The 13499-nt window shown below is 36.3% G+C and overlaps 1 long non-coding RNA gene across 1 annotated transcript; it reads right to left on the reverse strand.

Moving 5' to 3' along the window:
- Positions 1 to 10684: 10684 nt before the first annotated feature.
- Positions 10685 to 12716, reverse strand: LOC138857543 (uncharacterized). Its single transcript, XR_011396650.1, has 3 exons — positions 11164 to 12716; positions 11007 to 11099; positions 10685 to 10945 (listed from the first exon to the last, which is right to left on the reverse strand). It is a non-coding gene; the product is annotated as an uncharacterized lncRNA (long non-coding RNA).
- Positions 12717 to 13499: the final 783 nt, after the last annotated feature.

Raw genomic sequence — 13499 nt, forward strand, 5'->3', positions numbered from 1 at the left:
CTATTCTTCGCTTTTTCCTCGTTGATCAGTTGTATTAACTCACTAGCTGTGTCGTTGCTTACCAAAAGCGAATAAATAACAACATTTATATTAAACACTAACAAAAACCAACAAAATAGCGTGGAGCACTGGCACAAATGAGTAATAGTCTTTACAGACAACGTTTTTCATGGAGAAGGTTCACGGTGCGGCCATTATCACTTTTCGAAGGGGTTCTGAAAACGGTGAACGTGTTTCACCACTTTTCGGAGGGGTACTGAAAACCATGAACGTGTTTCACCACATTTAACTTCGAGGGACTCAAAAATAGCAGAATTGAGCACTGTTAAATTAGAAAAATACTGCTAATTCCAATGTTAAGAAATGTACGCTTGCAGATTCGTTTATTTACAATGCGCAAACGACGCTGCATATAATTTACAGATAATCTGTATATATTTGGTATCACAGAACATAAGTATCTATGTTCAATTTACCTATTCCTATCGCAAAATCCATAAAATCTATTTAAATATTATATATAACAAGGTAAGGATTGTATTATTACCTAAATATTCAATAAGCCATAAAAAATATTTTAAATCGACAAGAACTATGTTGTCATTTTTGTAAATTTTTTCTGTGTTTGCAATTGCCTTTCCAGCTTTTGCCATCGTCGCGAAAAGACGATTGTAGGCAAACTCATGCTCGGGGAGATGTGTATTGCGTTCATTGTGTATTGCGTATTTGGCTGCCATATTGATATACATATCTGTGTGATGCATATGCTACTTCAGGCGATTGTTGTTTTTGCAAGTAACATATTTAAATTTGCACACATATGTGTATGTAGGTTTGTGTATGCATTATTTGTTCGGCAATGTCATACGCACATATGTATGTACATATAGAGCAGTGCGCGCTCATGTTATTACTGATAAGTGACGTCACGTAAGTGTCACGCGAAAAAAGTTTCACTTTAAAATTGCAAAATGTGAAAATAAATTTATAAGTGTAAAAATAATATAGGAATAAATATTTGTAAACAAGAATCGCAGTATTATTAAATAAGGATAAAGTATATTGTAGCATTGTTCAAGAAAATAATGTGCCATATTTAATATCATATATGGTATGGATGTCACATAATGTCACAGAAACAAAATTCATTTCATTTAATATTAGTACCACTTTAGATAATAAGACATATTTAAACCACATTAAAAAATATGATATATGGTTACCAAAATGAACAAATTGAAATTATGCAAATACTAAAATCCAAATCCACTTACAACTTTTTTAATACACAAGAAATGTATAAATATCTAATTCCCATTCACGAACACCCTTTACAATTTCTAAGCTATGCTATTCTTTTTGTAATAACTCAGCCAGCATATGCGACATCTAATTATCATCAATACAGTGACTCGTTCTGGGTGAAGTTCCGTATCGTAGAATATTTCTAGATTCAATTCATTTCATATATGACGATTTTGCTTGTTTACATTTCCGTTTAGATCAAAATGGGTCTTGTCAGAAATAAACAGGCAATTTATCAAGTTATTGACTTCGGCCATTTCATTAATTTTTTGAAAAAATTAAAGGCGAATATGCAAATCTAGAGGGTTCAACCGGCTTGTTATTTAAACTTTGGTCGGAAACAGGTTCAAGCCATAATGAATTATCCGTTATAATGTTCGACTGCTAACTCCAAGTTGTGAGTCGAAACTCTTGGATGTGCCTGAATTGACGATGCTACAGCCACGATTATATCTTGAACACGAACATACCAATCTCTCAGTTTCGGCAAACATGTTTACCAACCTCATAATAGTCTATCTACTCGGGGCAATGCGGTTCCGTCTTAATTCCCTTTGGATGGAAATGACCGACTGCAAAGCATTATACCGCTGCACTATCCAAAACCTTTTTTCGGCATCCCAAACACAAATTTGTAAAAAATTTAAACAAAATCCGACATATATGTATGTACATAGAGCGGGTTGATTTACAGGGAGCCAAAAAAACTAAAAACTCGCGGAAGTTCTACAGATTATTCTGAACATCTTTGCCTAAGAGAATATGAGTCTAAAACTGGTTTTAAGCCAGCAATTTTTTAAGTGAAGTATTTTTTTCGGGATTATAAAAATTTTTTCGTCAGTTTTTGATATATCAGAATGAAATTGAGTACATAAGTGCATTTTGAAATTCTATGTATCCATACAACCGATATTATTTTACTTTCCAGTGAGTTTTCGCACTTTTACTAATTTTCAACATAGCCGTTGGGGAGTGGGTGTCGTTATTATTTGATTCTCTTTTTTCACAGTGTATAAAGAAGCGCTAAAAAGACTTCTTCTCACCCAGTTTGATTGAGTTAGCTTTAGTCCTTTAGAAGATATGTACATGTAACCATTTAAAGGGCCAGGCCACAGCCTTTAAGAATGTTTAGCGGCCCTCAAGAGCCCCTCACCACTGTGATTCCTTTTCACAAATTACAGTTTCTTATCTTTATTAAGTACTTGGTTATGACACTCTATAGGTTTTCGTTTAATGACGTGTTTGTGGGCGTGGCAGTGGTCCGATTACTCCCATCTGCAATAACAACCCCCCTTGGGTGCTAAGCAATACGTGTACCAAATTTCATCAAGATATTTCAATTATTACTCAAGTTATCGCTTGCACGGACAGAGGGACGGACGAACAGGCATTCACTAGAATTTCAACTCGTCTCGTCACCCTGATCATTTATATATATATAATTCGGTATATATCTCGATTACTTTTAGGTGATACAAACAACCGTTAGGTGAACAAAACTACTATACTCTGTAGCAACATGGTGCGAGAGTATAAAAATGATAAAAATAAAATTAAAGGACTGTTATAAAGTCTACTATTCCTTGGAAAGCACTTTTTAAGTTATATTACAACGTTTCAACCCTCTTCAGTCATTTCTTCTGATTCATTTTAGCACAAAATTGAAAGGGAGGATTTCTTCATCTTACCCTAAAATCTTTTATTCAGTTAGAAAATGTCTTTACTGAAATTTCAACATTTTATTTGGTTACCTTAACATATGTAGCCCATGTTAATCATTTATTTGATTACGAAACAAATGTTAAGGTAACCAAATAAAATGTTAAGGGAAGTTAACAAAATATTCTATGTTATGTTTCAGAACAATTTTTTACCTTCTTAACATGAAAACCAATGTAATCACCATAAATAACATGTCTATGTTAAATAGTATGTTATATATTGTAGCCCTCAACTTTTTATTAGAGTTGTATAAAAACTGCCATGCATTTATTCTTAAAATATAATATAGATACTTTAAAAAATACAAAAAAAAATTTTTTTTTTCTATTTTGTTCACTTTAGATATTTGCGAATTTCAATGGAAAGTTCTCAAGGAGCACTTCTATACCACCGTTTTAGTTTTTAAGTTATGAAATCTGTATTACCTATTAGTATTAAGTACTAAATTTAATTAAAACAAGTAAGGAAGGGCTAAGTTCGGATGTAACCGAACATTTTATACTCTCGCAAAGTCAAATGGTATACTCGTTTGAGATTTCTTTGTGGATTGACTGATATTTTCGGTAGAAGGTCAACTATAGGCAATGGGGTCCATATATTTAGTACTTAGGGGCTTGAACAGTTTTGGTCCGATTTAGACAATTTTTAGCCGCAAGGTGGCATACTTTAATTGCATTATTCACGCAAAGTTTTACCCCGATATAATCATCGTTACCTGATTTGCATAGTGGAAAGTGAAAGAATCAGATGGAATTGAAAATGGTGTTACATGGGAAGTAAGCGTGGTTGTAGTCCGATTTCGCCCATTTTCGCACTATGACATAGAAACATGAACGTTATGCACCGAATTTGGTTGAAATCGGTTGAGCAGATCTCAAGATATGGGTTTTCACCTAAAAGTGGGCTGTGCCACGCCCACTGACTAATTTTGAACGCGGTTCCTATAAAGCCAACTTATACCATCTCAGAGATAAAATTTAATGTCTCTGGCGTGTTTAGTGCTTGATTTATCGCGCTTTTAGTAGTTTTTAACAGTACCGTTATATGGGGAGTGGGCGGAGTTGCCACCCGATTTCAACTATTTTCACACTGTTCGTAGAGGTTCTAAAAAAATTTGCTTCCAGGGAATTTTGTTATTATAGCATTAGCGGTTTAGGAGATATGCACATTAAACCTATTAGAGGCGGGACCACGCCCACTTTTTAAAAAAGAATTGAAACTGCAGATGCCCCTCCCTAATTTGATCCTGTGTACCAAAAAACAGTCTTATATCTTTTTAAGGAGCTCAGTTATGGCAATTTATTTGTTTTTGATTAATGCCGTTTTGTGGGCGGGTACCAAGAAACATGTAAAGATATCTCAATTTTTACTCAAGTTAGAGCTTGCACGGACGGACGGACGGACGGACGGACGGACAGACAGTCACCCGGATTTCAACTCGTCTCTTCATCCTGATCATTTATATATATATAACCCTATATCTAACTCGATTAGTTTTAGGTGATACAAACAACCGTTAGGTGAACAAAACTATTATACTCTGTAGCAACAGGTTGCGAGAGTATAAATATTGTAATACATGTTTGTATATAATGTGGAATATTAAACATTAGTATAACTATTGTAAATTAAAACAATTAATATTATCTATAAATCACATATAAGGTTTTTAATAAAAAATAATGATAATAATGAATATATATCAATGTTAGCCAAACACATTGTTGTAAGAAGGTAAATTTTGTTTGTAATGTGTGTATATATTATATAAAGGTTAATATTTAAAAACTAATTTAAAATAATTACTAAAATTTTGTAAAAATTAAGACTAAAACTAGAACCATATTGTATAAATATGAACATTTAAAAAAAAAATTAAATTTCAATTGTTTTATTTATAAGGTAAAAGGTAACGTTAATTTAAAGGTAACCACAAACTATTTTCAGTAACAGATGGCTAATCAAACAATTAGCCAATGAAAAGGACGCTGTTAAAGAAAAAGTTTTCCAAAATATTTAGTTGGCAAATTAGAGCAGAAAAATATAGGTGGCATTTGCTGAAAAGCAATGAGAGAGAGCGAATAAGATAATCACAATGACGTGTAGTGAAAGAGGAGAATGTAACAAAGGTAACCTATCGGGATAACAAACGCATTAATTGAAGCGTGTTTAACATTTGTAAAAAAAAAACTTACATAACAACAGGTGTTTGGCCCCTAAATAAAAGTTCGGTATAAATAAAAGATTGGCGAAATATTTATCATTTCTTTATGCATACTATATGAAGAACTTGTATTAAATTTTCTACATTTACAAAAACTATCTCGATTCCATGAAAACGAATAACATTTACAACAATATTAAAGTCTCTTGTCATATTTGTCTGGGTATTTCCAAAAATTTTTTCAAAACTGCGTCAACTGAAACACTTATGCTTGTATGTCTCTGTGAATATTCATGGTTACTAGACCGTTGAGTCTTCCGACCTGTTGTATTCCGCATGTACGTTTTGATTATTTTTTTTCAGTTCTCTTTTTCTTTCAATTATTTTCAAACATGAAAAACTCAGTTCAGGTGTTTTTATTGAGTATAAGTTATATGCGAGTATACGTTAAAACTTAAAAATATTTGGGTAACATGTTTTGTTTACAAAGTTCTCTGCTTCCGCCTCTTAACCTCCATGAGCATATATTCTTTCGAGCATTCGATCACTTTTTCATAAAAGGAAAACAGCGCTTAATTTTTTTCTTTGTCAAAATCGTATTTTGGAAAGATAACTCAAAAATTCTCCAAAACTGACTTATGGTCTAGAAATCTCTTCAAGTGAGCAACATGTGTGTCGAGAGAGGGAATGTGAAATGCGATAGTATTCTAGTTCAGTACATACTCTTCAACTAAAACCCGAGCCGACCAAATAAAACAGTAAGTTTTGTTTCATGATTAAAAACTACTTGACAACATAAGTTTTTACGATTTAATTGTGATACAGATCATCCCCTGCTAATGTTCTTATTTTTACTTTCACGGTGCTCACAAGTCAGTACCAAAAATAACAAGGATTTCTGAGCTTAGTTTACGGTCACTTGCTTGAGGAAATTGATATGAAAAGTTGCGTATTGCGAAGTTGTTAATGATCGTTTCATAGAGTCCGTTACTATTATAAAATCAAAGCAGGGAAAATATTTTTAATTCAAATTCAGAAGAATTTACAAAGTAACATCAATATTAAAAATATGTTGTAAGAAATTTGTTTCTGAAGAAAAAACACAAGCACTCAAACGATTCGGCCATTGATCAACATCAGCACGCACAGTTTCTATAGATGTGAACAACTCTGCTCGAACCAAAGATTTTTGAGACTGTCCAAATTTCGGTGGGATATTCGACCAGACATGTTCTTCACAAACTGGATTCAAATCTGGACTTCCAGACTGCCAATCATCTGCTGCCACTAAAGAAGCCGCATGATTTGTTGATTCTTATTTACTTCAAGCGATTTGTCAGAAGATAACCAGTTAACCGACGGAAGGATTTCACACGGAGATCATCTCGAGTAAGTATTTACATTGATTTGGCCGATATATCCTTTTCCCTTGACATCATTTTCTTTTTTTTAAGGGGATTTCTGCGAATGCTTTAGCGAACATTTTTTATGGTTTATATTAATTTTACAAATGCATTTAGAGCTAGCAAAATGTATTCGGTTCAAATTCAGTTTACCTTGAAATGAGATATATGGTAGTAAGCATTTTTGCATTTGGGAACTGACCGAATTTGATATTAATGTATATTTATTTGTATGTATGTACGTTCGTACGTATATATGTATGGGTATAGGAACATCCCCACCCCTTTTTTGAAGATACTCCCGGATTTTTTAACTTGTTTCTATGCTTTATTTTACACAAAGTTGTGTGGCGTCGATGTTAGCAATTTCCGTAACATTGTTGTAAATAAACTTACAATTATTACATAATGTGCAATGTTTGCTTATTTTAAGATTTTTTTAACAGCCGTTTTCCTGATATGTTAAAACCTGAATTTGATTATTTACAGATATTATATATTAATTGTTTTTGCCATTCGTGTTTGTATTGGTAGCTTTTTTTCAAGACTAGGCGCTATAATTCCTTCGGTTAAAGTCCTATTTAACCGCTCTATGTCCAAACTTCCTGTGTGTCTATTTGGTTTTGTTAAGTGAAACTATTTTCCCTTAAGAGTCAAAAAAAAATTTTTTGAGTTCATTTCATTATCAAACACAAAATTCCTAACATTTTCCTTAATGCTAGAAATTTTCTGAGCTCTTGTACTATTGTTACACTATTTTTGTCAGGTAAGTGAACAAAAGACAGAATGTGTGGAGAATTTGTCTATTAAGATGACAGAAGAATTTTATCCTATATCTTGTACTATCTATATAGTATTGTTTATAGCAGATGGAGGTTCTGTAAATTTAAACATAATTTTATTTAGATTTCTGTTATATTTTGATAATGAACAAATATGACAGTTATGTTTTAGTTTATGTATAGCAATTTTAAGCTTAGGGTAGTATATCCTACTTCTTATGGCTTCAAAGTTAGCTATTATTCCAGAGTGTTCACTTTCATTTTTATGAAATAAAGCTAACTGTTACTTAAGCGCCTCAGCGTTTTCTATATCTTTTGCAAAGTAAGAGCAGTTCACAAAATTAACTTCATCTCCAGAAAAGGTTCTGATTGACGGATTGCCCAAGGGGACGGAGCAGTCTCCGGTATCGGAGATTCGGAATTTATTGTAAATTTTAGCCTTAACATTTCAATTCAGTCTGTACATAACAACTTTACTGTAAACTTAGAATCTGCTGTAACTCCAACAATCACCGATTATCACTTAAGTTATCCACTTGAAGTCAGTAATTATATTCCGGAGAATATCAATCTAGCTGCGATATTGCGATAGTTGTGTTGGAGGTTTATCTCTACACACCGACTTATAGCATAGACATCGGCTTGAAAAATGCTTTAAAAACTTCCCTTGAGAATGAAGAGTTTGGTGCTTGGCCCAGCGACCCCTGCCCCAATCCCCTCGTCGGTGAACCACTTGATAGTGCTTTCCCTTAGCAGCAGGTACTGCGATGAATCATTCCATTCGGCCTTGCTGTCAAGGGTAACTTTGAACTTCTTAGTGAAGTTTACTACTTTGGTAATGCTGTCCCTTGGGAGAAGGGCCAGTGGCATTTCTTCACTTAACGCCTTCATCTGCTGCGACGAGATTACCTTCCCTCTGCCAACTCCCTCTGCTGTCATTTGGAGGAGAGTCTGTTTGGCTGTCTGTTTGATTACCATATGCAGCGGTGTAAGTTCGAGCATTACTTCCAGTGCTGCAGTCGGACACGTACACATTGCGCCCGACGCGCAGATGCAGGCAAGTCTTTGCAGCTTCGACAGTTTAAGTCCAACTGAAGTCTGCGATGCTTTAGAAACCCACGATACCGCTCCATACGTGATAATCGGTCTTACGATCATGGTGTACATCCATCTGATGGTCCTTGGGAAACACCCCCAGGATTTCCCAGCACTCCACCCTGTGGGCAACCTCTTGTTGTGCCAAGACGAATTTTAGTATCTCCTACTGAGGTTTCATCTACCCTAGTGCACAGTACGGCTGTGATCCATCTGCATACTGGTGCTGCCGCACTCCTTTTCTCCATTGCTTTTGACACGCTTTCGTGAGATGTATTGTCAAAAGCACCTTCGATGTCAAGGAAGGCGCATAACATCACCTCACCCCCGTCTAACGAACTCTGGATCTCCGAGGTTAGCTGATACAGAGCAGTATTTGTTGATCTGCCTGCTCTGTAAGGATGCTGTAAGCCTTCAGCACCTTCGATCGTATTTCGTTGTCTATGATCTTTTCCATACTCTTAAGCAGGAAGGAAGTAAGACTGATTGGCCAGAAATGCTGGAAGGATGCCATCCGCACACGGAGACTTATATGTATCAAAGAAGGCCAAAGCCCACTTGATGGAGTCTGCAGTGAAGAGCTGTTTGGCGACTATCCAGTCTTAGCGTGATGGCCTTCGTTTGGCCACAGGTCGGATTTGGTCTTCTTGAATTGTCTCCGACGGTTTCAAGCTACATAATAATTGCAGCAGTATAGCAACTGTGTTGTATATTTGCTGATACTCTGCCGATGTGCAGACAAAAATTTAGTGTTGCATAAATTACGCGCAAAAAGTGACAGTAAAACGTGTAGCTATTGCAGGTATTGCCAGAAATTCACGCAGAACGTGATACTTTGATGAATTTGCAACACTGTTGTCGTGATTGCCATCTCGAACGCATCCTATATATGCGGAAATCTTACATGACCTCGTGAGGGAATTTCATTTTCTATAAACGATGACAACTTCAAAAGCAGTTTGACTTGATTGGTGTTTTCCTTAGTGGAACAGCTGTTATTGTAATATGAAACCACTATTATTATGATCACGCAGACAAATATTGTATTTTTTCGTTAGTATTAGTTGCAAATTTTGAAAACATGGTTTCTTAAGAACCGATGATTTAGGTACCTTCACTGGTCCCTCCCAGATATCAATTAATATTGATTATAAATAACTATTTTACGTAACACTTGTATGCACCCTGCATACGATCGCGGTAACAACCAAAGTACTGAGCCATAAAAAGATCCTCAAATCGCTAGCTGGCAGCACTTTGGGAAAAGAAGTGTGGTTTTCTACTTAATAGCCTATCATTCCTGGCCACCAAATATAATTTAAAGTATACGTGTGCACAATCGCACAGAAACTTTATTAGAATAATATAATAAAAACATATTACACAGTGGCGTGATCGTCTGCCAAGCAAGTCATGCAATGACCGGGAACTCTTGCGACCTGCTGCCCCTGGGCGGGCTCCATGCTTTTGAAAATTGTATACTTCTTTAGGGCGTGAGGGAGATGGCAAAGGCTGCAGTGTGAAGTTCCCTGATGCAAATAGTTGTTCTTCGCCTGTTTCTCTACCTGCTGCTGCGAATGGCGGTCCCATATCCCATTGCAACCTCGAAGCCGCGACGGGTGCAGCTGCTGCTCTAGGTAGAGTAATCTCGGACCTCACAGTCTTAAGCGAAATATTTCTTTCTTCTATGCCCATTTTTTTTGGGAATAGGAAATTATGTTAAACTTGGTTTGGCTCATAATTTGAATCATTTATTTAATTGTTTTTTGTGAAGTTTGATAGGATATATAAATATATATACATATATTGCAGTTTATTTTTAATCGCGTTTGTTCGGATTAGATTTGCATAAATGAATTACAAAACGATTGTATTTCGAATATTACGAGTGATATACGGATATTGGTTTTTGATTAATTTTGATTTTCGGTTTTGATAAAACTTGTTCTTCGATTTGTTGGGAAGAAACCACAGTTTTACGAGTAGTCAAGTTAATCAGGGGTGTTGTAGAATCCAATACAAACTTGCATAGTTGTCGGAATTGTAAACCAATTCTGATTTTTAATGGTGTCACAGAATCTGATTGGATTTTCGTATTTTCGAACAAACAAAACCAATATTCGAATCAGCTGTTTACTAATGTGACGAAACTTGCAAATGAATAAATTTGGAAGCATGTGATAAATTTAAAATACTGAATAAAGTCTACTAAAGTTTACAATGAGTTGCGCTTTATAAGCTTTTATTTTATTGGAAAAAAAAGCAACGAAAAAATTAAAAGAAAATATTAAGAAATCACAGTAATCCACTTGATGCACCAGGGGAATTGCATGTGAAATTTGATTTAGTTGTATGCTTGTATATGAACTCAACGCATTCGAGTGTTAAATTACGTTTGTTATGTCCTCTTAAAATATCTGAATTTTTTTAAGAAACTCAATAATTATGGCATTTTGTTTTATTCTTATATTTTCCTATATAAAAAAAAAAATTAATTATATCGTAACAATAATATAAATGAATTTGTTAACTTACAGTTCACATTTGTCAGCGACTATCCGCTTGCTTTGTTTCAGATAACAAAACCGATATAATCCGTTTCCGTGACACCCAAAACTGATACAATATCTGTTTCGAATGTCAAACTAAACTCAAATATCTGAATTCATGACACTACTACATTTTTTCTTACCGGTTTCAATTCTAAATCCGACAACTATCAGATTCAACAACACCCCTGAACATGCCGGTTTGAGTTCGAACATCGTAGTACTCTTATGAGACCATCTAATCCTCGATGAACCTTTTCAATGCGGCATAGCAGCCATTCCATTTCCCGCACTGGGTTCCTTCTGGATCATTTTACATCAATGTCTCTTATGGAGATCTTTCGAGGTAATCTTCCCTCCATCTATGGCTAAGTTCATGATGGAAAATCTTGATTTTTTCCTATCGATTTATTAAAGAGAGTGAGTCTCCTTCTGCCTCAGATATGGGGCGATGTGGAGCTCCTCTGAGGAAATGTTCAGGTGTATCGAGCTGTAAAACCTGAGGAATCTTGCGAGTGGTGAGATAGGTCGTGGGTTTAGTACGGCTTCTATGTATACAAGCGATTGTGTAAACTCCTCATAATTGAATTTATGATCACCAGCCGTATTCTTTAAATGGGACATAAAGCTTTTTACTGCTGATTCACAGAGTCCGCCCATGTGAGGAGACCCTGAAGGCCTCAACTGCCAATCTTTCCACTTCTGAGGAGACTTCTTTCAAGAATTTTACACTCTTTCTCTGTGGCTCTTTGAGCTTCGACAAAGTTTTTCCCATTGTCGCTCATAATCTTGATTTTTTATTTTGACTTTAGTTGCGTCTTATACAATTCTTGTCGGGCCATTTGTGGCATCAAGCTGATGCTTACCATTTAATGTGAGTTGGGGGAGATACATGTATTAGGAACAAATAATTAAAACGGGATTTCTATGGAATAATAATAGAATGTCGTTCTTTGTACCCAAGCTTGAAGTTCGTTAGTCTTGCATCGCCCATTTGGGAAGTGAGCTTCCCTTTTCGAGGTCGTCTTTCGAGTAAGTTTGAATCAGAGAAATAGCCAGTTTGTGTATGTGTGATAAGATTTACCGTGGCATATTGCAGGTCGGAGTGCGTTAGTTGTGCGGAAAGATCATTTGTTATTCCTTTAATTTGATGTTTAAGTAATAACATGTAGGTTTTCAATTTTCCGACATTCAGGAGGTATTACATTACGAACGGGAGACTTTGGCCAGAATTCTTGTTATTCTGGTAGCCATAGAGGACCGTTTCACCAGAGTGTAGTGCTGATGAGGAAAAGATGTTTGTAGCCTAATATTTGAAATATGCAATTTGTCTTCCAGGTATATGCCGTTCGAGATGGCAATCGCGACAACAGTGTTGCAAGTTTATCAAAGTATCACGTTCTGCCAGAATTTCTGGCAACACTTGCAACAGCTTCACGTTCTACTATCAATTTTTGCACGTAATGTATACAAATAATCGGCAACACTAAATTTTTGTCGGCACATCAGCAAATATACAACACAGTTGCTATACTGCTGTAATTATTACGTAGCTCGAACGCACCCTACATATAACATACGCATGTCAATTACTCATCAATTTATCAGGTAGGGCGAAAGTGCGAGGCGGAATCGCCAGCATTAGTAGAGGAACCTCAGCGTAAGGGGGCACGGGAACCCAAGGGCCCTGTGAGGAAGCGCGTGACCGCAGCTAGAAAGCTTAAGTCGGACCATCAATAAGCTGGTCAGATTCCTGAACAGCCTGCTAGCATACTTGATTGGGCCAAAAGGGTGCTAACCGAAGCGACCGCAGAAAAGCGGTACTCCTGCCTGTTAAACGATTGTAGAGTGATGGAGCTGAGGAACAGATAGACGATTCGACATTCTGCACAATGCATGACGAAGGCCCCACCAGAATTTTTGGCACCTGTAATAGCTAGCCAGATATTACCATCGCTAGCGGTGTTCTGCTATACAGAATAACTTGGCGACTTATGCTAACTCAAGCATCAGACCACCTGCCCATAATTATCTCGATCGAGAAACCTCCCGACTTTTTTTCTGTGGACAATCGCACCTTTGTTAACTTTAACAAAGCTAACTGGGTCGGCTCCACAAAATTTACCGGAGCACCTTCGCCGCACAACACATTCCTATGGACGTCATTATAGGCGAACGTCGATTCCGCAAGGTGATCGCTGCTGCTACCGCTCGCTTTATACTGGCTGGAAGAATTGCGTAACTTCGCCCTTATTTCTCAGTCGAAGCAGCTGTACTAGCCAACGATCGCGACACCTTACGCCAAGCCGATCTCTGTGATCACCGAATAAGGGATCTCAATTTGGAGATTCGACACTTGGTTAACCAACATAAGCGGACAAAATGGGTAGAGCGTCTGAAGTCAAGCAACCTCTCCACGAGTGTAAGTTAGCTTTGGACTACTGTCAAGGCTTTATCTCATACGAGGAAATATGACGAC

This window comes from Bactrocera oleae, chromosome 5 (assembly GCF_042242935.1).
Source record: "Bactrocera oleae isolate idBacOlea1 chromosome 5, idBacOlea1, whole genome shotgun sequence".
Taxonomy (NCBI): Eukaryota; Metazoa; Arthropoda; class Insecta; order Diptera; family Tephritidae; genus Bactrocera; species Bactrocera oleae.